Below are 26,780 nucleotides of genomic sequence, written 5' to 3'. Positions count from 1 at the left end.
ATCAGAATCTTTTCCAATGAGTCAGCTCTTTGCATGAGGTGGCCAAAGTACTGGAGTTTCAGCCTCAGCATCAGTCCTTCCAAAGAACACCCAGGACTGATCTCCTTCAGAATGGACTGGTTGGATCGCCTTGCAGTCCAAGGGACTCTCAAGAGTCTTCTCCAACACCACAGTTCAAAAGCATCAATTCTTCGGCACTCAGCCTTCTTCAGAGTCCAACTCTCACATCCATACATGATCACTGGAAAAACCATAGCCTTGACTAGACGAACCTTTGTTGGCAAAGTAATGTCTCTGCTTTTGAATATGCTATCTAGGTTGGTCATAACTTTCCTTCCAAGGAGTAAGCGTCTTTTAATTTCATGGCTGCAGTCACCATCTGCAGTTATTTTGGAGCCCAAAAAAATAAAGTCTGACACTGTTTCCACTGTTTCCCCATCTAGAAATGATTTAAAATATGTAACATGCCTAGAACATGGAGTCGCATACAGTAAATGCTTTATAAACATCAGCTGTTATTTATGACTATAATTATTATACATAATATACATGCATGTTGAGAAATATACATCCACAAGCACAGAAGGGTTCCTGGAACTGACTGAATTTTAACATGAAAGACAAGTTTTAAGGAATACGGTTTTGATATGAAAATGATCTACTCTGCTGAAGATTTTAAAGTTATCTTCCCCCCTTCATTAGCAATGAGAAACTAATACTGAAAAAAGATGAAATACTCAAAAATCCTACCTCTGGGTACCTTTGAATGATATAGCTAGAAATGACTCTCTTCTTTAATGCTTTTGTGTATTCTCCACTTTTTAAAGTATATTTTGGTGTAATTACTTTTATAACTAGGGAAAACACTAATGAAATTTCCTTAAGAATTTATAAGTGAGTGAGTTTTCCATCATCTGATGTTTCTATAGTGTAGATTCTCTGTATTTACCATGGGGGTTTGCTATTTGATATGGACATCTTGATTCAGTGTTTGATGTAAAGATGCTATCTTTTTTAGCTCAACTAAATTGAAACTGGCAGGCTTAGCATTATGAAGACAGCATGATCAGGTAGCGCCCGATACTCCCTGATAAAATCTGAGTCATCTGATATAAGACTTCTTACATCATTTTAATCAAAATAATACAAATTTTAAAAAAGATTTTAAAAAAGAATTGGTAACAGAAAGATCTAAAAGGGAAATCCTCATTAAAGTAAGTTTACATTGACAATGCGAAAGATGATTAAGTGTAAGATTAAAGTGACAGATTTAACAAAATCAGTGGTGTAATTCTCATAGGACTGTGTTTGCATGTCAGCGTCCTTTGGAGGAATTACAAGACCCGGGGCTGTCAGCATACCAGGACTTACAACATGAGCTTATTCTTTAAAAGACATTTTGTGAATGAACATTCTAGAATTGATAATGGGGAAATGTATACTTATCCTAATATGATCTGGCTTCTACCTGATTTCTCCTTAGAAGGATTACATCTGTTTTCCACAGGACAATGAAAATAAAGAACATGGGAAATTATTCAGTCACGATGACTAGCGAGTCAAGTACTGAACCAATAAGGGAACAGTTGCCAAATGTGCATAATTATCAGCAAAGTGAGAACTTTTTAGCATTAGAGATTTTATGATTTTATCAAACTTGTAATAATTTTGAGATTACATGGAGAACATGGTAAATATCATGCAAATAAGGTCAGAAATATAGATTCCCTTTCCAGAAAAAATAAAAGGAGGAAAAGAATAATTACGGTCATTTTTTCAGGTTTTTTCCTTCTCCCAAGGGCTAGTGAGTTAATGTAGTAAACTTTATATGAGATGATTTGCATGTTTGAAACAATAAAATTAGAATTCAAATATTTATTAAAAATGTTCAAGTATAAGGACTTTTTTGGCAGTCCAGTGGTTAAGACCTTGTGCTTCTAATGCAAGGGGCACAGGTTCAATCCCTGGTCAGGGAACTCAGATTCCACATGCCCCACAGGGTGGCCAAAAAGAAAAAATCCAAGTATCCCAGTATGCTTTTCGGAGAATCCTGTGTTTTGAAGCATATGTGCTGTAACATCCAAGAGGATAGTATAACAACATGGAAACTGGAGAACAGACTTCAGCTCAAGCCTGGGCTATGTCCTATCACAGCCAGTGGCAAGTGTGGGGTGGTGCACCCTGAAGAATGAAGGGCCGTCGGTCCGTGTCTAAAAGGAAATTCTCCAGATCAGTATTTAGCCCTGTGCCACAGAGTAAGAACTCCATACATAGTTACCTTTATTATGTGTATTGTTATTATTTTGTTAGAACAAATGAAACATGTTCTATATTCCTATGTGTTCTCTCTCTATATATATAGAGAGAAATATATATATAGAAATATACCTTCATAACGACCAAGAAGGTATGTGATGACTTTAGAATTCTTGCAAATCTCGCGCCAGTTAAGTGGCCACATGCGGAAAGCATGCTACCCACTCCAACCCCTAGCCTCCACAACAGGGAGTTGCACACGTTTCCAGCTAAAAAAAGAAAACATGCTTCTCGATATCAAGGGAAAGTACTATTTACATGGAGAAATGGAAAGATGCATACGAATGCAGTTACAGAAAGGCAAACCACAGGAACAAAACCACCTTTCCAGGTTTTATCAGCTGAGAAGCCTGAGGAGGTGAAAGATAAAGGCAATTAAGTAGGATTTGGTGAATCTGAAAGATATTTATGGGGGAGATCCTCTTTAAGCCTTCAAAGGAGGCAGAGTGGATTTGCAGACAAGAGGTTCTTTCCACATGTGCTCGAAGCAGTTGCAAAAGGCTGGTGTTTTGTGAGAAGCTGGTGTCTGGGGCTTTGGGAGAATAGCTGATGCAGGAACCAACCGATAATGATGGCACGTGAGCCTTGAGGAAACGTTACACAAATCACATCAAGGTGAGAAAATACATGTGAGCTTAAGAGCAGGCGTGTGGAAAGGGCATGGCATTTTCGACTCAGCAGGCAACACCTGCAGGCAGAAGGTGTTCCTGCATATTTGTGCATGAATTACCCATTACCATTAGCGTCTTGGGAGAGGGTGGGACCTGAGGCTAGAGTTTTGAGTACAACAGAAATTTACTATATACCCACTAAACTATTCTTTTTTTGTTGTTGTAAATTGTGAATCGAACATCTGCCAAATCAGTTTAGTTGCATAGAAAGGGCATCTGAAACACGTCAGAGTGATGGGCAATTTCTGAAATAACAGTTTTCAAGCATTCATAGTATAAAAAACTGGCAGAGTCCTGTAAAGAAAAGAGACATATGCTATATAACACAGGAGTCCAGCCTGGTGTTCTGTGATGACCTAGAGGGGTGGGAGCGGGGAGGGCAGAGAGAATCAAGAGGGAGGTAATATATCTGTATAATCATGGCTGAACTGCGTTATTGTATGGCAGGACCCAACACATCATTGTAAAGCAATTTTCCTCCAAATAAAGAATAAAAAACATTAACTACTTTATGAAATAAAAAAAAAGGACTTACCTATGAATGGGGACAACACAAAAAGTTAATTCTCATCTTAGTTCATGGATAAGTGTTTTTGAGGATGCGGCTTATGTGGTTTTCTTTTCCTTGCTCAAACTGTGATCATTGTCAGCACTCCTAACTCAACCAGAGTGTTTATGAATTAAAGTGTTTTTGCAAGCTTTAGACAAGGGAGTTTCTGAATGAAATGCTTGCCATTAAAAACCTTCCAGCAGTCTTAATGGATTTTACCTTCAAACTACGGGAATTTTCACAGTTTGACTTTTTTTTTTTTTTTTTAAACTAGCATGCTGAAGGAGTTTTTCTTCTATTTTAGATAATACCTTGCAGTTCATATGGCACTTTTCTCCACAAAGGATTCAAACTTCTCTGCAAATGCTATATATTCTTTAATGCTGTCCCTTGGAGGCTAAAAGGGGAGAATCGAGGTTACAAAGAAACGTTAGGTGACTTGTTGAAAGTCACGGGAAGCATCAGGCATCAACTCTTCCTCTGAATTCATGAGCAGAGGAGTGACTGCGGCAAGGCCAGCCTTGTGTGTTCTATTAGGAAGGGTAAGTGAAACTCAGTTTTCTGTTTCATAAAAGAGACATTGCAAGGTAATATTGACAGAGAAGAGTCATCTGATTCTCTCAGGGTGTGTGGAAGTCGAGGGTGGTGGTGTAAGCACATGAATTAACAACAGCATTCTCACTCCTTATGTCAAATTGAGGACTCTGCATTTGGACGCCTGCAAAACAGCTGGGCGTTCACTCACGTTTGGCCTGAAGAAGGGGGAGGGTCCTGGAGATGTGCTCTGTGATCTACTACGTCTTGTAGGTGCGACATCGTAAAGCTACTGAAACTACCGTGTTGGCTAAAAAGCTCATTTGGGTTTCATCTTAAGATTTTACAGAAAAATTAGAATGCGCATTATGGCCAACCCAACACTTGAATACAGATGGGCCTTTCAGGATTCAAAGGAGACACAGATGAATGTAGACCACAGTTTACTTTTCATTTCTAAGGAACGATTATTTCCTTAAAAACAAAACAAACCCAAAGTGTTAGATCCTGTGGAGTCCCATACCAAGGTCACAGGTCCAGAGCCTGGAACCAAGATCATCTCTGGAACTGACTGAGGCCCACAGTAACTGTTGCCATGAGCCCCTTAACTGGCAGCTCCCTGACCCTATATTAGGTAAAAATGCCCACCCTAACCGATCACCTAATGCCACCCTTCCAGCAGGAACTGTCTTTGTCTTGAGGCTATAAAAATTGGCTACTAACCCATGAAAGCGTCGGTGCTCCCTTGAGCCAGCCTGCTCTACTTGCTGCGCCCTCATTATCTCTGCTTTTTGTTCTTAACAAACTCACTCCTTTCTGAATTACTCTGTGTCTGGAAGTGTTTTTTAATTTTTAAAAAATTTGTAATTGAAGGATAACTGCATTACAGTATTGCATTGGTTTCTACCAAACACCAACATGAATCAGCCATAGGTTTACCCATGTCCCTTCCCACTTGAATATCCCTTCCACCTCCCTCCCCACCCCTCTAGGTTGTTACAGAGTCCCTGTTTGAGTTCCTGAGTCAGACAGCAAATTCCCATTGGCTATCTATTTTGCATATTGTTACGTATGTTTCCATGTTACTTTCTCCATACCTCCCACCCTCTCCTTCTCCCCTGTAGCCCTGTCCCTAAGTCTGTTCTCAATGTCTTTGCCTCCATTTGCTGCTCTGCAAATAGGTTAATCAGTACCATCTTTCTAAATTCCATATATATACACATTAGCATACAATCAGTGTTTTTCTCCTTCTGACTTCACTCAGTATAATAGGCTCTAGGTTACTCTGTGTTGTGGAAATTTTTTTCCAACCCATGCTTGGAAAAACCCACAACAGAGGCATCTTTTCCTTTTTTTTTTTTTTAAAGAGACAATAGGCCCCACATGGCTTAGTCACCTGTGCTAAGCCCACATCACCAGCTGAGACTTAACACCTAACCTATTTGCAGTTCCAACCTTCCCCAGTGATGCAGTCTTAACTGGTCAATCTGGAACTTTCTGGTCAGTGCAAGTGAGGTCAGCTACCTGATATAAACCCTCCCCTCCCCTAAGGGAAGGTGGTCTTGCCTGAAACAATCTGCCTTTTCCTTGTTCCTCCCCAATTTCTGCCTATAAAGGCTTCCAGGCTCCTCAGAGCTCCTTTTTATTTGCTAATTGAGATGCTGCCCAATTCAGGAATCACTGAATAAAGCCAATTAGAGTCCTAAATATACTCAGCTCAATTTTGTGTTTTAACAGGTTTGGTGATGGTGACAGGATCTGAAGGAAACTTCTGGCAGCTTTGAAGAGACGAGAAACACAGGTAGGAAACCACTGACTTCTCTCTCCCACCGTTACAAAGGCTGCGGGTGAGTTCCCTTGGTTTTGAGCTCTGCTCTTTGCATTGAGCTCCTGATGACATTTAATTGGCTTTCCAGTCCCCCGTTTGCTTGGAGCCCCTAGTTCCATGCTAGGACCTGCTGGCGGTTTAGGCTGGAGCTCCCCATGTGCTTGGACCCCTGCAGACTCCATGCTGGGAGCTTGTGGCGGCAGCTACGGTTCTCCATTTGCGGGGTTTGCTGGTTCGGTCCTTCCCCCAGTCCCAGGTTCCATGCTGGGAACTGTTGGTGGCATGTGAGGTCTTTGTCTTGGCCAGGATGCAATGACAGCTCTTGGTTATTCCTGGTGTGTTAAGGTGTACATTTGTTTGTCTTATGCAAATAAAGGCTACTGTTGATGGGAATTTCAGAGGCAAGAAAAGCCACAAAATTGGTGGGCATGGATTGAGCACTCAAAAGCTGCTAGATGCTCACCACCTCACCCAGAGACTCCTGGGTTAGGACAGGATAGTTATGGAATGGCTTAGAGTGACACTGAGTCACCTGCCCACCTCAAACATCCATGCAATGGGGTATGTGCATTGTATAAAAACCACACAAGCCCCACAGCACACCCTGCTTATTCACCTGTCTCTGAGAGACCCAAAAGGCTTAGCCAGAAAAAGATGGGACCTTTCAATTCTAAAAGAGTTAAGTGTGCCACCTGCGTATTGCGTCAGTCTGGGGGCCAAAATATGGCTGGACAGAAAAGTGGCTGAGCTACCTTTGTGGCTGAGGGTCCTACCAGCCCTCAGGGAAATGACCACAGCCATTATGGGGGAAGTTAGTTGAGATGATTTAAAAAGTACACTTGAAAATAAGACCTTCCAAATCAAACACACAGAATGGGGATACCTGTTTTAACACATTATCAACTGGGTTTTTTTGTGTGTGTGGAAACTAACGCCTGTGGCTGGCAATTCATTATGTAAGTGAATATTGAACTACCTGCATTTGAGTAAATATCAACAACTTTTAATTTTGGACTTAATGTATTTATTTGAAATTTTGTACATGTCTTACTAAAGCATTCTAATGTTTCATGAGAGTGTGACAGGCAGAATGTAGCAGACACTGCAGTGCAGGGGACAGAACATCTGTTACAAATACACTTTCCCCTGGAAAAGCAGACTGCTGGATGCATTTTTCTGGGGTGGGGGGGGGTTCTTGTGGGTATTATTTCCTCTTGAATATGTTCTTTTATTTTACCTGACAGTCGACAAAGTGGATCTTTGCGTGTGTGTGTGACGGGGGTGCTCTTTAGAAATAAGAAATTTCCCAATGCATCATTTTTGAAAATGTTGGTAATAAACTTGTGTTTATAATATACGCGAGGTTGGAACAAAAACCTAATGGAGCCAGATGTGAATGATAATGACAATTATGTTGTATAATGAACCTCTGATCAGCTCCAAGCTCTTAACAACTCTGCACAGTGATGTTAACTGTATCATGATCTAAAAACATATTGATAAGTCTCTGGTCAATAATATTCAGGTAGCAAAAGATGGACTAATATGTCTCCTGTTAATGATGTGTTAGCTGGTATGCAGAAGCCTTCAAAAGGCTTCAAGATGTCAAAGGAGTGTCATTAAAAATTTGTTGCAACAGACTAATGAAATACTAAAGATACAGGAGGTGCCTAAAACAGACTGTAAGATAGACATTACCTAACCTTTACTGCTCCCTTCTGTCCCCCTTTATTTAGGCACTCATTCTAGTAATCTGATCTAAATTGTCTTTCTACTCTGAAGAGAACACAAGATCATAAACAAAAGTCCACCAAGTCAGTGGACTTGCAGACAGCCCCATATCTACCCTCAATGGAAGACCCCCATAAAGGCTCCTCCCAGGATTGTCGAGACTGAGGGATTTTCTGGTAAATTGCTACATTATTCCCTTAAGCAGCTAAGGCTAACTAAAATTTAAATTAATGAGAAACAATGACCCAGTTTTGGTAGATTCCAGAGACACACTCTCTACTGTACACCCCACTTCAAGCCTGCATATGGGATCCCAGGAAAACTGGCAGAAGTCAGCTCAGGAGAGAACTCTTCCCTGAATTAGCTCTCCTGGATCTTTATCAATCCATGAGAAAGGAAAAGACAGTAACTTTTATATCCGCTTTGGGGACACCTCTTAAGTACAAGGGATGGTTCTATATTGCAAGAAATATTTGCTGTTTGCCCTGACTAAAAACTGGTGAGATATTTACAAGGATTTAAAAAAAAAATAGTTCAGTGATAAGAAGTTGGTCAGAAAATGGCAGTTCATACTGACAGCATCATAGAAATTTTTTTCTTTTAGGCATCTTCCCTTAAGCCAAAATAAATCTGGGTACACCCCAGAGGGAAATAAAAAACCTATCGCCTTTGTGAAAGGATTTACTAAAACATTCCAAAGGCAAACAGCTCTAACTCCAGAACATAGAAATTTTTTGATATCCATTTTAGTTAGAAATCTTCTCCCTGATATACAAGGAAAGAATGAATTAAGGATAATCCAGTTGGGATGGGGTAGATCAATGTAAGCCGTCATTTAAGCTGCAACCCAATTCTTTGAGGAATTAAGAGCTACTGTCATGATCTTAAACATTTTGCAAAACCAGAAATTCAGCTCTAGAAGCAGTTCAAAATTCAACTATCTCTTCCACTAAGGCCACAGCCACCCCTATTTATCTCAAAAGCCCCGTATGTATTAATCGTATAAAAATTCTGGCCTTAGGAAACCAAAGTCCTTCTTGGAGGAACCTGCATTCTATTCCCATGCCTTTGAGATGTAAATGTTATCTAAACTTTAGGGAGGTAATTCTTATCAGTAAGAAAATAAAAGGGAGAAAGTCATTTGAAACTTCAGTTCAGCCGCTCAGTCGAGTCTGCTTCTTTGTGACCCCATGCACCGACGCACGCCAGGCTTGCCCCTGCGTCACCAACTCCCGGAGCTCACTCAAACTCAGGTCCACTGAGTCAGTGATGCCATCCAACCATCTCATCCTCTATCGTCCCCTTCTCTTCCTGCCTTCAATCTTTCCCAGCATCAGGGTCTTTTCCGATGAGTCAGTTCTTTGCATCAGGTGGCCAAAGTATTGGAGCTTTAGCTTCAGCATCAGTCCTTCCAATAAATATTCAGGACTGATTTCCTTTAGGATGGACTGGTTGGATCTCCTTGCAGTCCAAGGGACTCTCAAGAGTCTTCTCCAGCACCACAGTTCAAAAGCATCAATTCTTCTGCGCTCAGCTTTCTTTATGATCCAACTCACACCCATACATGACCACTGGAAAAACCATAACTTTGACTAGACGGACCTTTGTCAGCAAAGTAATGTCTCTGCTTTTTAATATGCTGTCTAGGTTGGTCATAACTTTTCTTCCAAGGAGCAAGAGTCTTTTAATCTCATGGCTGCAGTCACCATCTGCAGTGATTTTGGAGACCCCCCCAAAAGCCATCACTGTTCCCATTGTTTCTCCATCTTTTTGCCATGAAGTGATGGGACTGGATGCAATGATCTTCATTTTTTGAATGTTGAGTTTTAAGCCAGCCTTTTCACTCTCCTCTTTCACTTTCATCAAGAAGCTCCTTAGTTCCTCTTCACTTTCTGCCATTCGAAACTTAGGTGAACAAAACAAAACAAAAAATCTCCTACATGTCTTCCCCACAAACTTTAGTGAAAATGCGTTAGCCATCTGAGCAGGTAACTTTAACTTATTTCTCTACCAGGTAAACAACTTAGATCCAGCCTCTTTTGTAAGTAGTAAATTTCTTATTGGAGAAGGCAATGTTACTGTACCTGATTCATGCCATTAATTTTAAAATGAAAGCTATAAGGTCTCTGTATCTCTGTTTATGTTCATGTGTCTGTATACACGTGTTGTATGGTTATTTTTCACCTTCTAATGGTATTACTAAAACTGTTAAAAAAAAACAAAAATGAGTTCCATTTAGTTGGTTTGAAGAGAATTAAGCACTTATATGAAGTAAGTATTCCTAAGTCTCCCAGAAATACACAGGCATACCTCAGCGATATTACAGGTCCAATTTCAGACAGCTACAATAAAAACTAATATCACAATAAATCAAGTCACATGAATTTTTGTATTTCCTAGTGCATATAAGGCTCATATTTACACTATACTATGGGCTATAAGTTGGAAAATCTCATGGACGGAGGAGCCTGGTAGGCTGCAGTCCATGGGGTCGCTAGGAGTCGGACACGACTGAGCCACTTCACTTTCCCTTTTCACTTTCCTGCATTGGAGAAGGAAATGGCAACCCACTCCAGTGTTCTTGCCTGGAGAATCCCAGGGACGGGGGAGCCTGGTGGGCTGCCGTCTATGGGGTCACACAGAGTCGAACACGACTGAAGCGACTTAGCAGCAGCAGCAGCATGGGCTATAAGTGTGCAATAGCATTATGCTTGAAAATGTATGTACCTTAATTAAAAATATTTTATTGCTAAAAAAAAATGCTCACTATCTGAGCCTTCATGAAGCCATAATCTTTTTGCAGGTTGAGGGTTTTACGTCAGTGTGGGTGGCTGCAGACTAATCAGGGTGGTGACTGCTGAAGGTGGTGTAGCTATGCTAATTTCTTAAAATAAGATAACAGTGGTTTATTGATTGACTCTTCATTTCATGAATGATCTCTCCAAAGTGGGCAATGCTATTTGATAGCATTTTATGCATGGAATGTCTTTCAAAATTGGGATCAATTCTCTCAAACCCTGCTACTGCTTTAACAATTAAGTTTATATAATATTCTAAATGCTTTGTGGTCATTTCAACAATCTTCACAGCATCTTTACCAGAATTAGGTTCTAAGTCAAAAACCACTCTTTGCTCATCCACTGAAGTCAGTCCTCATCCATTAAAGTTTTATCATGAAATTGTATCAATTCAGTCACATCTTCAGGCTCCACTTCTAATTCCACCACATCTGCAATTACTTCCACCAAGGTCATGAATGCCTAAAAGTCATCCATTAAGGTTGGAATCAACTTCTTTCCAACTCCCGCTGGTGCTGATATTTTGATTTCTTCCCGTGAATCACAAACGTCCTCAATGGCATCTAGAATGGGGAGTCCTTTCCAGAAGGTTTTCAACTGACTTGCCCAGATTCATCAGGAATGAACATCTGTGGTGCAGAGCCTTACAAAACGTATATGTTAGAGAATAAGACTTGAGAATTGAAATCACACCTTGGTCCTTGGGCTGCAGAATGGAAGTTGTGGTAGCAGATATGGAAACAGTAAGTTCATTGTACATCTCCATCAGAGCTCTTGGGAGACCACATGCCTTATCAAGGAGCAGTAGTATTTTGAAAGGAATCTTTTTTTTCTGAGTAGATCTCAACAGTAAACTTAAAATATTCAGTAAACCATGCTGGAAACAGAGGTGCTGTCATTCAGGCTTTGTTGTTCCATTTACAGAGCACAGGCAGCGTGGATTTAGCATAATTCTTAAGGGCTCTAGGATTTTTGGAGTAGTAAATGACCATTGCTTTTAACTTAAAGTCACAGTTGCATTAGCACCTAATAAGAGAGTCGGTTTGTCCTTTGACACCAGGCACTGACTTCTCTCGAGCTATGAAAGTCCTAGATGGCATCTTCTTCTAATATAACGCTGTATCATCTGCACTGAAAATGTACTGGTGTAGCCTCCTTTGTTAATTACCTTAGACCTTGTAGATAGTTTCTAGATAATCTAGACCTTCTAGGTAATTTGCAGTAGCTTCTACATCAGCACTTGCCGCTTCACCTTACACTCTCATGTTATGTGTATGGCTTCTTAAAGCTCACAAACCAACCTCTGCTGGCTTCAGACTTTCCTTCTGCCGCTCCCTTCCTCTCCTGGCTCTCACAGAGATGGAGCGAGCAGGGCCCAGCTCTGGGTTAGGCTTTGGCTTAAGGGAATAGTGTGGCTGATGTGAGTGATCCAGACTATTAAACTTTCCTCCACAGCCATCATAATGCTGTTTCACTTTCTTATCACTCCTGTGTTCACTGGAGTTGCACTTTTAACTTCCCTTAGGTTCACACCTGGACTAACGGTTGGTGCAAGAGGCCTATCTTTCGACATATCTTACCTTCCAACACGCCTTCATCCCAAAGCCTAATTCTTTCTAGCTTTTGACTTAAAAGTGAGTAATGTGTGTCTTTTCCTGTCACTGAACTTTAGAGGCCACTGTAGGGTTATTAACTGGTCTACTACTTTCAACTTCGTGCCTCAGACGCTAGGGGACCTGAAGAGAGGGGGAGAGACGGAGAAACGGCCGCTCAGTGGAGCAGTCTGAACACACTGAACGTGTGCCAACGAACACGTTACCAACAGGGGCATTTTTGCAGAAACCAGCACCTGCGGCCAGCGATTTGCTATGTGAGTGAATATTGAAACACCTGCGTTTGAGTCAGTATCAACACTTTTTTTGCACTTAATGTATTTATTGGAAACTTTGTACATGTCTTATTAAAGCATTCTGATAGTGGAAGTGATGGAATTCCAGTTGAGCTATTTCAAATCCTAAAAGATGATGCTGTGAAAGTGCTTCACTCAATGTGCCGGCAAATTTGGAAAATTCAGCAGTGGCCACATGACTGGAAAAGGTGGTTTCATTCCAATCCCAAAGAAGGGCCATGCCAAAGAATGTTCAAACTACCGCACAATTGCACTCATCACACACACTAGCAAAGTAATGCTCAAAATTCTCCAAGCCAGGCTTCAACAGTACATGAACCATGAATTTCCATATGTTCAAGCTGGATTTAGAAAAGGCAGAGGAACCAGAGATCAAATTGCCAACATCCACTGGATCATAGAAAAAGCAAGAGAATTCCAGAAAAACATCTACTTCTGCTTTACTGATTATGCCAAAGCCTTTGACCATGTAGATCACAGCAAACTGTGGAAAATTATGAAAGAGATGGGAATACCAGACCACCTTACCTGCCTCTGGAGAAATCTGTATGCAGGTCAAGAAGCAACAGTTAGAACCAGACATGGAACAACAGACTAGTTCCAAATTGGGAAAGGAGTACGTTAAGGCTGTATATTGTCACCCTGCATATTTAACTTATATGCAGAGTACATTATGTGAAATGTCAGGCTGGATGAAGCACAAGCTGGAATTAAGATTGATGGGAGAAATATCAATAACCTCAAATATGCAGATGACATCACCCTTATAGCAGAAAGTGAAGAGGAACTAAAGAGCCTCTTGATGAAAGTGGCTCAGACTATTTTTCTGGGCTTCAAAATCACTACAGATGGTGACTGCAGCCATGAAATTAAAAGATGCTTGCTCCTTGGAAGAAAAGCTACGACCAACTTAGACAGCATATTAAAAAGCAGAGACATTACTTTGCTGACAAAGGTCTGTCTAGTCAAAGCTATAGTTTTTCCAGTAGTCATGTATGGATGTAAGAGTTGGACTATAAAGAAAGCTGAGTGCCAAAGAATTGATGCTTTTGAACTGTGGTGTTGGAGAAGACTCTTGAGAGGCCCTTGGACTGCAAGGAGATCCAACCAGTCCATCCTAAAGGAGATCAGTCCTGAATATTCATTGGAATGATTGATGCTGAAGCTCCAATACTATGGCCACCAGATGCAAAGAACTGACTCATTGGAGAAGACCCTGATGCTGGGAAAGATTGAAGGCAGGAAGAGAAGGGGACGACAGAGGATGAGATGGTTGGATGGCATCATCGACTCAATGGACATGAGTTTGAGTAAGCTCCAGGAGTAGGTGTTGGACATGGAAGCCTGGCATGCTGCAGTCCATGGGGTTGCAAAGAGTCAGACACGACTGAGCGACTGAAATACACTGAATATTTTGAGTGTGTGATAGGTGCAACAGGAGGCACCTCTGTGCAAGGACAGAACACGTATTACAAACACACTGGGCTTCACTGTGCTTCCCCCCAGAAGAGCAGACTTTACACTTTCTGGAGACATTCTTTTTAGTCCTATGGGTATTATTTTCTCTAGAATATGTTCTTTTATTTTACCTGATAGTTGGCAAGGTGGATCTTTGTGGGGGATCTTTTAGAAATAAGAAAATTAGTAATGCATCATTTTTGAAAGTTTTATGGTAATAGACCTGTATTTATAATAGACACAAATTTGAACCAAAAACCTAATGGAGTAAAATGTGAATGACAACAATAACTGTAAGTTATATAATGAATTCTTGATCAATCTTGTAAGCTCTAGCATCTGCTGTTAATTGTATCATGCTCTAAAAATATACTGATACATCTCCAGCCAATAACATTCATATAATAAAAGATGTATTTATACATCTCTGGTCAATGATGTGTTAAGTTTGCCATCTTACATGGGCATAGTTCATGATGCCCAAAACAATTACAACAGTAACATCAGAGATGACTGTAATGTAATACTATAAAAGTTTGAAATATTGCAAGAATACAAAATGTGACACAGACGTAAGTGAGAAAATGCTGTTGGAAAAATGGCACCAACAGACTTGCTCAATGCAAGGTTGCCATAAAGCTTTAATTTATTAAAGAAAAAAATGCAATATTTGTGAAGTTCAATAAAGCAAAGTATACCTATAACAGAAACTGGTCCAAATGCTTCTCAAGTTCACATGATCAGAGGTAATCTTTAGTAAATAAAAGCTTGTTGAAGTTTGTTGGGTTAACTAAAATACGTGCTCTGAATTATTATCACTAAAATAATGCAAACGTACAACTTAATTCTAGTTTTACTGGTCAAATAAGTTCAGGTTATCTCTGTTACAAAGTTTTTTTTAGCAAGAAAAATATCTTAGGGGGTGATGGATAATTTGTCCAATGTCTTATGAAGCTTTTGTGGGTAGTGTAAACATAATTATTTAGAACAAATGAGTCAAATTGATGTAAATGGGATAACAGGTTTTAGGTAACTTGTAAAATAGTTTCCTCAAAACTTTGTGGTAATCTGAAACCCAAGTTTTGCGAAGTTAAATTATGGATAGTCATTAAATATCTAGATAATTTCCAAGTAAGATGAAATACTGAAACACTAATTACTGAATACAAGTTTATCTACTTTGGGCTTTTACAGACCAACTAAAGATTTTTGGGTCTATTAGTAAACTTTTTTTTGTGCCATACTGAAATATTCACTATCAGAAAACATGTTTTAAGAAATTTTAAGAACTTTCAAGCCACAAAATAAGAAAAGCTCCTAATGTAAGACTTTATAGTTGCTTACTATTTGGTTTTTACTAAAATTAAGTATTTTTAGGGTTGCTGCTGCTAAGTCGCTTCAGTCGTGTCTGACTCTGTGCGACCACATGGACTGCAGCCTACCGGGCTTCTCCGTCCCTGGGATTCTCCAGGCAAGAACACTGGAGTGGGTTGCCATTTCCTTCTCCAGTGCATGAAAGTGGAATGTGAAAGTGAAGTCGCTCAGTCGTGTCTGACTCTTAGCGACCCCATGGACTGCAGCCTACCAGGCTCCTCCGCCCATGGGATTTTCCGGGCAACAGTACTGGAGTGGGGTGCCATTGCCTTCTTCCTTTTTAGGGTTAAACATTATATTATAATTAAAGCTATTAGAAATAGTAAGGGGAAATATCTCTGGATGCAAGGATAGTAGGATGTGTGATTTGACAATGGTAGGGATGAAGAATAGAGATGTATTTTTGTTGAGGAAACAGAAGGCAATTTTGTCCTAAATGCAGAGTGGTTATTTCAAGAATGGAAAGAAGGAATAAACATAGAAAACAACTGTAGAAAGTTTGTGGGAAAAAGAGTCTTGGGAGCTGAATTTTATGCGTGGTTAAGCTATCCATGATCCGAATGAATTTATTTAAGTAAAAAAGAGTTTTAGTCAAAATTAAAGTTGCTTTTTCTTAAAAGGAAAAGTTCTTTTGCACTATTGGTCTGCTTCTGGTAAGCAGCTGTGAAAGGGTCTTCAAAATAAATTCCTGTGATTCTCATTATCTTTATTAGGTCTTTGATTACTTGAGTAATTCTGAGTCTCATCTACTAAGAGAGACATTTTAAACAATTATGAAACTTTTTAAATTTAATTTATTTTAATTGGAGGCTAATTACAATATTGGAATGGTTTTTTGGCCATACATTGACATGAATCAGCCATGGGTGTACATGTGTCCCCCATCCCCTCCCTTAGGGTCACCCCAGTTCACCAGCCCTGAGCACCCTGTCTCATGCATCGAACCTGGACTGGCGATCTATTTCACATATGGTAATAAACATGTTTCAGTGCTATTCTCTCAAATCATCCCACCCTCGCCTTCTCCCAACAGTCTGTTCTTTACATCTGTGTCTCCTTTGCTGTCTCGCATATATAGGGTCATCATTACCATTTTTTAATAATTATGCAACTTTCTATATTTACCTGCAAAGTCTTTATCCCCTTGTTTGAATGGATAACTATTACTTCACAGTGGACTATGATCTTATTTGACCAAGTATTTTTAAACTTTTTGGTGTTTTTGACAAACTTCTCCCAAACCAAATTCTAAATGTAATCTTTTTGACCTCAAACCAACTTTGAGATTTTCCAGAGAGCCCATGGAACATTTCAAAAGATTTGTTTTCTCTCCTTAGAAACAGAGAGATGTTAAACTAACTAGGCTTATTTGATACATTAAATTGCATAGGAAGGCCTATCACATAAAAGGTAATAAGGAGATCCAACCAGTCCATTCTAAAGGAGATCAGTCCTGGGTGTTCACTGGAAGGACTGATGCTGAAGCTGAAACTCCAGTACTTTGGCCACCTCATGCGAAGAGTTGACTCATTGGAAAAGACTGATGCTGGGAGGGATTGGGGGCAGGAGGAGAAGGGGACGACAGAGGATGAGATGGCTGGATGGCATCACCAACTCGATGGATGTGAGTTTGAGTGAACTCTGGGAGTTGGTGATGGCCAGGGAGCCCTGGCGTGCTACAACTCATGGGGTCGCCAAGAGTCTGACACGACTGAGCGACTGAACTGAACTGAAGCTTCCTTTAAGTTGTATTTCTATAGATATATAAGTATTCTCAAAATTCACATGTCCTGGGATAATGTAATCAGCCATACTTCCAGTTACCACCTTAAAATGTTAATCACAGAATAACTATTTCCTTATCAAATGAACTCTTATCAGATCTTTAACTATAGTTATTTGTAAGTCTGTCATTTACAGAGAGCTATTGTTTTACTCAGATGCTTTTGCAAAAGTATTTCTTCAAAAGTGCTTCACCTTTAAAGAAATTCATGGAAAGGACTCGGCAAATACAGGTCAGTGATAACTTTGGTTCACACAACTGGGTAAATGTTTCCAGAACTAATGAAAAACTGGATTCAAGTAGAACAAGAATTAATTACACGAGACTGAATGAACGGAGGGAGATGGTTAGAATTTCTTATTTGAAACATTGCTGGCACCTTAATATTTTGTTTTTCCAGATTTGAGATTGCTCTTGCAGTAACATGACCTACAACAATGAGGTCAAGTATACCGTTGTAAACAAAGATGAAACATTTTCTCTGATTCTTCCAGAACCCAGAAACTCTCGAGTGTTCTTTTTAAAGCAAAATAGCTATTGTACAAAAGTTTAGTGAGAATCTGTTGTTGTAACAGGGCACAATTGATTACATTGGTATTATTACCAAGGCATTGGCTGTAATAGTATATATGAGAGAGATGTGTATAGACTCAGATATGACCAGACAGCTGAAAACAACTAAGATTCACTTTGCAGGGGGGTGGGGGGTGGGGGTCAATAAAATCCTTTGGAAAAATTGGACTGGTACCAAGATTCCTGGGAACTAAACAGGCGAGTAAAAAAGGTAATTTCCTGGTAGGTCCATAGAACTCCAGGATATTTTTTCAGACCTCAATAAGAGAGGAACTCACCCAAAGTTACATGTATTGCAGGTAAAACTGGATTGTGAGATTTTGGCTACCTGGCTTCAGAGGCTTAAGAGTTTAGCCTGAGGTTCCTTTATAGGAAACAGTTTTTAAAAGAGTATAAATGGCCCAGTACTATTCTTGCTGCACTTATGTAATTAATCAGGCCAAGTTTAATGCAAACAAATTGGGTTTACTGTTAATGCTCTTTGGTTAAGAGAACAGTGATTACAGAGAAGAAAACTGTATTTCTGTAGATATCAGAGCCTAATCCTGGGAACTGCTTTGGAGACTTTGTAACATCCCTGTAACCTGGAGTAGATCTTGAATACTTACAGTTCCCTCACTTGACTGGTTATGACTCTCCAAACTACTGTTTCCAATTTCCTCCCACCCTTCTGATTTGGAATCCCAAAGAACAAAGACTGCCCTTGCATCTCCTGGCAAGGGACTATCCCAGATCTTCCTCACTAACCAAACGGGAGCCAAACTGCAGGGACTTGAACCTTGGGTGTACATCTCACCTGATACTGGGTCCTGTCCACCCACTCAAGACCTCAGAATCGAATCGACTGGGAAGAGAAGTAGCCAATGTTGAGGTGCATTACTGGGTAGCCAAACATGCAACCCTCTCTTCTTTAGCGCCTTTCCTTGACTCTGGCCTTGACTTGGAAAGAGAACACCATCCCCCGTATCTCCTAAGCTATTGCTTGGGTGTGGGGGTGGAATCCTTTCAGATCGCTGGATTTCTCATCAGAAACTCTGATCTGTCCATGATGTTAGAAAGCCCTGGTCTGTTTCCTTCCCTCTATCTAGCCACCCCAAACTTGGGGAACTTTCTATTCAGGCTCTACATAAATGAGGAGGCCTCCCCCTTCCTTTGGCAGGATTCTACTTCACAAGTCAAGACAACCTGTGGCACCCGGATTAACATGTCTGTGGAAACTGAAACTCAGTTACAGAAAAATGCTGAACAACCCACTTGGCTTGAAAAGGTGACTCTTTCAATGGGATCTTTTTTGTTTTTTCTTCATTAGTTTGGCAGCCTGGGAATTATCCTACTTTCCGTAGTCACAAGAGTCTCCATGGGATGCTGTGTTCTTTCAAAGGCTTTAAATTCATGTTTGTAGGCACTGACCCTCAGGTGAACCATCTCCCTCAACGTGGAGTTTCCAAAAAGGAAGAGGATGCCTGACTTAAAAATGGTGACCCTGAACCCTGTGGCCTGTGAATAGCACACAAACGACCATCAAAAAACCATGGGAACTTCAGGACAGCAGCTGGGAGTACTGCTAATACCTTAAATTTTGATCACATCTTCCGGTTAAGCTCACGGTCTGATCAAAAGGGGAGGGAGGGTGATTGCTGATAAAATAGTCCCCAAACGGAATTAGTCATGCTAAGCCCACATCTCTAAATGGAGACTTAACATCTAAGCTACCTGCAATTCTAACCTTCCCCAGTCTAGAACTTCCTGATTAGCACTTGTGAGGAAGTGACCTTGCCTGAAACACTGTTCTTTCCTTGTCCCCACTTTCTGCCCATAAAAGTCTTCCATTTCATACAGGTCTTCAGTGCTCCTTTCTGCTTCCTAAATAGGATGCTATTTGATTCATGAATTATTGCAAAAACATAATTAGATCTCTAAATTTACTCAGTTGAATTTTGTGTTTTTAACACTTTCCAAACCCTTCCCCCACACACCCCCCCCAACACCTAGGGTTATCAAGTTAGATCAGAGAAACTTTGGGTACTCGAGTTATTGAACTTTTACTCTAGTATAATGAAACAGAAGAAAACTATTTTTCTGTGTGTTTTTTCCCCCTGTAGGTGAACATTTAGATACTACAGAGATGACATATCACTAAGACACTTACATGGTATGAATATATAGGAATCCCATGTCTGGACAAAGATGCACTGGTAAGGTTGCATGCTGTTTCCATCTCAGTGGCCTTAAGACAAAGTTCATCTTTCCTAGCTTCAGTTCTCTCATAGGTAAAATGGAATAATATCTACTTCACTGGGATTACAGACTTAAGTATATTATCTTATTTAAGGTTCCTAGGAAATTATCTGATGCTGAATTGACTTCAATAAAGCTAGTGTGAATCATATATTTCAAAGTAAAAATATGTTTAGAGCAGAAATGTCTGGTTGCCTCTCTTTCGTAGTAAAAAATAATATTCTGGATGATGGTGTGCTCATCTTAAAGATTCAACTTTCCAGCTCTCCTTAGAGCTATAGATGAGTCAGAGAGAGAGGTAAATAGCAGCTTTTTGTAAGTCTTCTCCAACAGTGACTTGATAAAGAAGACCAAGCAGGCACGGGGTTGTTCTTTCCTCCCTAGAATGTGGCTTTGACAGCTGGACTCCAGTAGCCATGCCGGACTGAGGAGTACTCTTCAGGATGAGAACCCAGTGCAGTAGATAGTTCCTGGGTCTCAGACATCATGGAACTAACTCCTTTCATATGAAGAGACTGACAAACACTTCTGTCTCATTTAAATCATCGTTTCCAGTCTCTATTACTAGCAGCCAATGCAATTTCTAATTGACATACATGTCAATTCACATTTAGACAATTTCAGAGACGTGGCTCCTAGTTTTTAAAATAATTTTGTGTATCAAGAAAATAGGGCGTCTAATCTTAATAGCATCTTAAAATCAAGAAAGCAGACTACTATTCTTCCAAGCTAGCTACTGAGTCCCTATAGTTTGAGTCTTGCCTCTGCTGGGGAAATATAGAACTTAACAGACAGTAGGTCCACAAGAAACCACATTTGTTGAATTAATGGTGACTTTCCAAAGAGATTTATGAAGTGTATTTTCAAAGTTTTATGATTAATTAGTTTCTGATAGATTTTAATTTGTCAGCACAGTTAAAAGATTCCTCCCATGGACACATTGACCTACACAGAAAGCAATTCCTCCTGAAGAACTGAGGGCTGAGTGAATAGCTTCTGCTCAAGAAATGATAGAGGGACTGAGACCCAGCACTACCAGGAACCTAGAGGGCTGGGTGGAGGGGATGTATGTCTACTTACGGCTATTCACACTGTGGCACAGCAGAAACCAACAAAACATTGTAAAGCAATTATCTTCCAATTAAAAAGAAAACTAGGATCCACCTCTGACACTGTGGTCTGCAGTAGGAAGGATACCCCTGAGAGCCCCGTGCACAGAGTTGCCCACCTTGGGACACATGGAAAGAAACAGTGATTTAAAGGACACTGAGACCGTTTACTAACCTTAAGGCATCTGCCAAACATGTAGGAGAACTGCTGGAACTCTTTCCAAATTGGAAAGGAGAAAGTAAAACTGTCACTATTTGCAGATCATATGATACTACACATAGAAAACCTTAAAGATACAGTGAGAAAACTATTAGAGCTAATCAATAAAGTTGCAGGATACAAACTTGATATGCGGAAATACAATGCATTTTGTATACTAATACTGAACTGTTGTAAAGAAAAAGCAAAACGATCTTGTTTACAGTTGCATCAAAAAAGAATCAAATAGCTAGGGATTAATTTAAGAGGTGGAACTGGATTCTGAAAACTAAAAGACATTGATGTAGGAGATTCAACATGATACAAAGAAAATGTGGAAAATACCCTGTGTTCGTGGATTGAAAGAATTGGTATTGTGACAATGTCCTTACTACTGAAAACCATCTAAAGATTTAATGCATTATCTATCATAATACCCATGACATTTTTCAAAGAACAATCCTAAAATTTGTATGCAATCACAAAAAAATTCAAGTAGACAAGCAGTCTTTGACTGCTTCAAATCCTCATTGTTATAGAAGTTAAAACCAAATTCTAAACAATAAGCAAGCAGACAAAATCCAGAAGGCCCTTTTCCCAACTGACTACATTCTAAACTTACCCCAAGGAAATCATTATTCATGTAAATTGCGGCTTTTTACACTCACCTGTTGCATCTGGTTATTTTGTTTGACATATAAGGTTTAAATAAATCAGGACTTTTAGGCACAATATGAGCTACAAGGATATATTGCACAACATGGGAAATCTAAATATTTTATAATAACTATAAATAGAGTATAATCTTTGAAAATTGTGAATCACTGAATTGTACACCTATAACTTATAATACTGCACAGCATCTATACACTATCAAAAATTAAATTTAAAAATCAAGGTGTCTCAAAACAACTGAGGGTCCTTCAGAAAGTGTAATAATGTAAGCTTTGCCTCCCCTTCCCCACCATCTCTAAAAGAACTTTTTGAAATCTAGTGAGACAGTCATTTTTACATTTTACGTGTACATTTTATAACGTTTTTTCTCGTGCATTTACTGCTCTGGTTTTGGTAAGGCATTCCATAGGCTTGGAATTTTAAGAGCATTTCCTATAACAAGGAAAAATGTAAATAATCCCTGAGAATTGACAATCAGAGACAGAAATATCCCTATTTTTTACAAAATGGACTTAATGGTAGCCTTCTCTATAAGATATGAAAACAACAATCAAATACATAAAAACAGCTAGTGGGAAGCTGCTGTACAGCACAGGGAGCTCAGCTCAGTGCTCTGTGATGACCTAGAGGGGTGGGCGGGGGATATATGGATACACATGGCTGATTCACTTCATTGTACAGCTGAAACTAACAATATTGTAAACCAATTATATTCCAATAAAAAACAATAGCAGGAAAAGGTGCCAAGAGAAATTTGATTTCCTAGAAGCCTGGTCTGAGGTGCATTTAGCATTTTGATAAAAGCCTCACAATATTTCAAGAGGAAAAGTGAGACTAAGTAACCCCCAGGGTGCACAGCAAATCTAGAACACTGGCCAAGAGAGTTGGGCAGAGTTCCTGATTTTGTCTTTCAGTAGAATATCTGCACCATCCAAGACCAACAGATATTTCTGATCTCCAGGAGGAACCGTCTAGCAGGAAATCTCTGTAACCCTCATTGCCAGGAATCCGAAACTCCTTTCTGCTGTAAAAACATAAGCCTACTTAAACAGCTGATCACAATCCCTTTCTTCCTTCATCCGTTCTTACAGCCTCTACACTTGTGTTGCCCAAGATCTTTACTGCCTATTCAAATTCTAATTTCTAGTTTTTCTCAGCCCTGGTACTTAAAAGTCAGCAGAGACAGCAAAAGAGACACAGATGTATAGAACAGTCTTTTGGACTCTGTGGGAGAGGGTGGGATGATTTGGGAAAATGGCATTGAAACATGTATAATATCATACATGAAACGAATCGCCAGTCCAGGTTCGATGCATGATACTGGATGCTTGGGGCTGGTGCACTGGGACGACCCAGAGGGATGGTATGGGGAGGGAAGTGGGAAGGGGGTTCAGAATGGGAAACACGTGTATACCTGTGGTGGATTCATGTTGATGTATGGCAAAACCAATACAATACTGTAAAGTAATTAACCTCCAATTAAAATAAATTTATATTAAAAAAATATTACTTACCACCATTAGAAGTATCATTGTCGCCTCTTTGAAAGTGAAAGTGAAGTTGCTCAGCCGTGTCCAACTCTTTGCAACCCCATGGACTATAGCCTACCAGGCTCCTCTGTCCACGGAATTTTTAGGCAAGGGTACTGGAGTGGGTTGCCATTTCCTTATCCAGAGGATCTTCCCAACCCAGGGATCGAACCTGGGTCTCCCGTATTGCAGGCAACATTTTACCATCTAAGCCACCGGGGAAGCCACAAAAGAAGTGCTTGCCTGCCGAAACCCGGGACTGAACCAGGGACCTTTAGATCTTCAGTCTAACACTCTCCCAACAGAGCTATTTCAGCCCCACAGAGTATGAAATTCTCTAGGTCACAGACTATATTATTTCTATATCCTTCACAATGGAAACCCAGACTATGAGAAAGCACTCAGTGATCGCATACTGTACTTGAAGCATTGTGAAGACTCTGAACTGAACTGAACTGAAATAGGCAATAGTAGAATAGAAATAGATAGATATTGTTCAGTCGCTCAGTCGTGCCCAACTCTTTGCGACCCCATGAATCGCAGCACGCCCGGCCTCCCTGTCCATCAAAAACTCCCGGAGTTCACTCAAACTCACATCCATCGAGTTGGTGATGCCATCCAGCCATCTCATCCTCTGTCGTCCCCTTCTCCTCCTGCCCCCAGTCCCTCCCAGCATCAGAGTCTTTTCCAATGAGTCAACTCTTCGCATGAGCTGGCCAAAATACTGGAGTTTCAGCTTTAGCATCATTCCTTCCAAAGAATACCCAGGACTGATCTCCTTCAAAATGGACTGGTTGGATCTCCTTTGCAGTCCAAGGGACTCTCAAGAGTCTTCTCCAACACCACAGTTTAAAACCATCAATTCTTCGGCGTTCAGCCTTCTTCACAGTCCAACTCTCACATCCATACATGACCACTGGAAAAACCATAGCCTTGACTAGAAGGACCTTTGTTGGCAAAGTGATGTCTCTGCTTTTGAATATGCTATCTAGGTTGGTCATAACTTTCCTTCCAAGGAGTAAGCGCCTTTTAATTTCATGGCTGCAATCACCATCTGCAGTGATTTTGGAGCCCCAAAAAAATAAAGTCTGACACTGTTTCCACTCTTTCCCCATCTATTTGCCATGAAGTGATGGGACAGGATGCCATGATCTTCATTTTCTGAATGTTGAGCTTTAAGCCAACTTTTTCACTCTCCTCTTTCACTTTCAACAAGAGGCTTTTTAGTTCCTCTTCACTTTCTGCCATAAGGGTGGTGTCATCTGCATATCTGAGGTTATTGATATTTCTCCTGGCAATCTTGATTCCAGCTTGCGCTTCTTCCACCCCAGCATTTCTCATGATGTACTCTGCATATAAGTTAAATGAGCAGGGTGACAATATACAGCCTTGACATATTCCTTTTCCTATTTGGAACCAGTCTGTTGTTCCATGTCCAGTTCTAACTGTTGCTTTCTTGACCTGCATACCTTGACCTGACCTTGGTTTCTCAAGAGGCAGGTCAGGTGGTCTAGTATTCCATCTCTTTCAGAATTTTATTGTGATCCACACAGTCAAAGGCTTTGGCATAGTCAATAAAGCAGAAATAGATGTTTTTCTGGAACTCTCTTGCTTTTTCCATGATCCAGCGGATGTTGGCAATTTGATCTCTGGTTCTTTTGCCTTTTCTAAAACCAGCTTGAACATCTGGAAGTTCACGGTTCACGTATTGCTAAAGCCTGGCTTGGAGAATTTTGAGCATTACTTTACTAGCATGTGAGATGAGTGCAATTGTGTGGTAGTTTGAGCATTCTTTCGCATTGCCTTTCTTTGGGACTGGAATGAAAACTGACCCTTTCCAGTCCTGTGGCCACTGCTGAGTTTTCCAAATTTGCTGGCATATTGAGTGCAGCACTTTCGCAGCATCATCTTTCAAGATTTGAAAGAGCTCAACTGGAATGCCATCACCTCCACTAGCTTTGTTCATAGTGATGCTTTCTAAGGCCCACTTGACTTCACATTCCAGGATGTCTGGCTCTAGGTCAGTAATCACACCATCATGATTATCTGGGTCGTGAAGCTCTTTTTTGTACAGTTCTTCTGTGTATTCTTGCCACCTCTTCTTAATATCTTCCGCTTCTGTTAGGTCCATACCATTTCTGTCCTTTATCGAGCCCATCTTTGCATGAAATGTTCCCTTGGTATCTCTAATTTTCTTGACGAGATCTCTAGTCTTTCCCATTCTGTTGTTTTCCTCTATTTCTTTGCATTGATCGCTGAGGAAGGCTTTCTTATCTCTCCTTGCTATTCTTTGGAACTCTGCATTCAGATGCTTATATCTTTCCTTATTTTAGCTAAGTACATTTACTCATCTATTCCCTAATTAAACACTTGAGAGTCTATTGGCAGCTGGAGAAGTGGTGACGAAATCCCTTAGTGACCGTCGACATTTACTGGCTGATTCCCAGTTTCCCCACTAACACTTCTGTGGCTGGAGGCAGAAGATGCTACTTATACTAAGGTAGTACATTATCATCAAGGCTTGAAATAGAACAAGAGAAAAACTTCCTCATTTTCTTTGGATCTTAACCACACAGCTCCCCATGGGTCTGCTTATTATTCTTGGCTACATACAACACAATTCTAGGCCTTACACATGCGGAAAGGGTCAAGTACAGTAGAAAAATAGAAAACCATAATGTTTATACAGATGACTGATCTACAGGAATGTTCATTTCAGTGTTATTTAAATCAGAACAAAATTTAGAATTAGCCTAATGAGATAAACCACATTGCAGAAGGATATCTACAGATGTCAGGAAATGTACAGAGTGTTAAAGTGCAAGTTACGGAGCAGGAGGTATTTACACTAACTGGTTATTTTTATTTTTATAAACCCAATGGGGGGGGGATCTAAAAGGATAAACTTCAACATAGTAATGGCAACTATACCCAAGTAATGGGATATATATGATTTTCTTTAAGCAAATAAGCAAATTTTCTAAAATGATCCTGAATAACTTTTAAGTTAGAAAAAAAGTGTTTTGTTTTGTTTTTTAAATTTTAAAGATAAAGCAGATCAGGAGGAACATTCTCCCAAAATAAGAGGCATTTTTGACAAAATTCACAGTTTTATCTGACTGCTCAGTGCCTGGTAAAGTATGCTCTAAAGGATGATCTTCTACTGGCCTTTTAAAGGGAAATAACAGTACACACACATTTTGATCCATTTTTCCAAATTTTGTCTCCTGAAATATATGTATGGTAGATGAACAGATGTCACACCTTTTCCCTTTCACAAAGCACTGCTTTGTTAAGCAAATCACACACTGCTTAGAATCCTTGTTATAAAAGTTAAACTGAATTCTAAAAAGCAAGCAAGCAAAACCAGAAGGCCCTTTCCCCAGTCAAATGCATTAGAAAATTCAAGTTTCCTGCATTTTTCCAAACAAGAAAACTTGTTTCTTTTCAAACAGTTTCTTCCCCTCTAAACAACTGTTAAAGGCTTGCTTAGATGGATAGAAAG

General features: G+C 40.0%; 1 protein-coding gene, 2 long non-coding RNA genes and 1 other non-coding gene across 13 annotated transcripts in view; 2 read left to right on the top strand and 2 right to left on the bottom strand.

The window, feature by feature from the left end:
- The window catches only part of LOC123464905, a 29,953-nt gene extending 23,964 nt beyond the window's left edge, over positions 1-5,989 (top strand). For all 4 annotated transcript variants that reach the window (XR_006640000.1, XR_006640001.1, XR_006639998.1 and 1 more), the window contains one exon: positions 5,809-5,989. This is a non-coding gene — a long non-coding RNA (uncharacterized LOC123464905). The remainder of the gene's footprint in view (positions 1-5,808) is intronic.
- Positions 1-26,780, bottom strand: part of PRKCQ (protein kinase C theta) — a 188,195-nt gene that overhangs the window by 32,976 nt on the left and 128,439 nt on the right. The window lies entirely within an intron of this gene.
- Positions 17,182-19,906, top strand: LOC123464906. The gene is made up of 4 exons (XR_006640002.1): positions 17,182-17,394; positions 18,685-18,792; positions 18,928-19,083; positions 19,628-19,906. It is a non-coding gene; the product is annotated as an uncharacterized LOC123464906 (long non-coding RNA).
- TRNAF-GAA lies at positions 23,520-23,592 on the bottom strand. Its single transcript has one exon. It is a non-coding gene; the product is annotated as a tRNA-Phe (tRNA).

This window comes from Bubalus bubalis, chromosome 14 (genome assembly GCF_019923935.1).
Source record: "Bubalus bubalis isolate 160015118507 breed Murrah chromosome 14, NDDB_SH_1, whole genome shotgun sequence".
Classification (NCBI taxonomy): Eukaryota; Metazoa; Chordata; class Mammalia; order Artiodactyla; family Bovidae; genus Bubalus; species Bubalus bubalis.
Note: the sequence above shows the minus strand (reverse complement) of the source record. Positions and strands in the feature narration are given on the sequence as shown.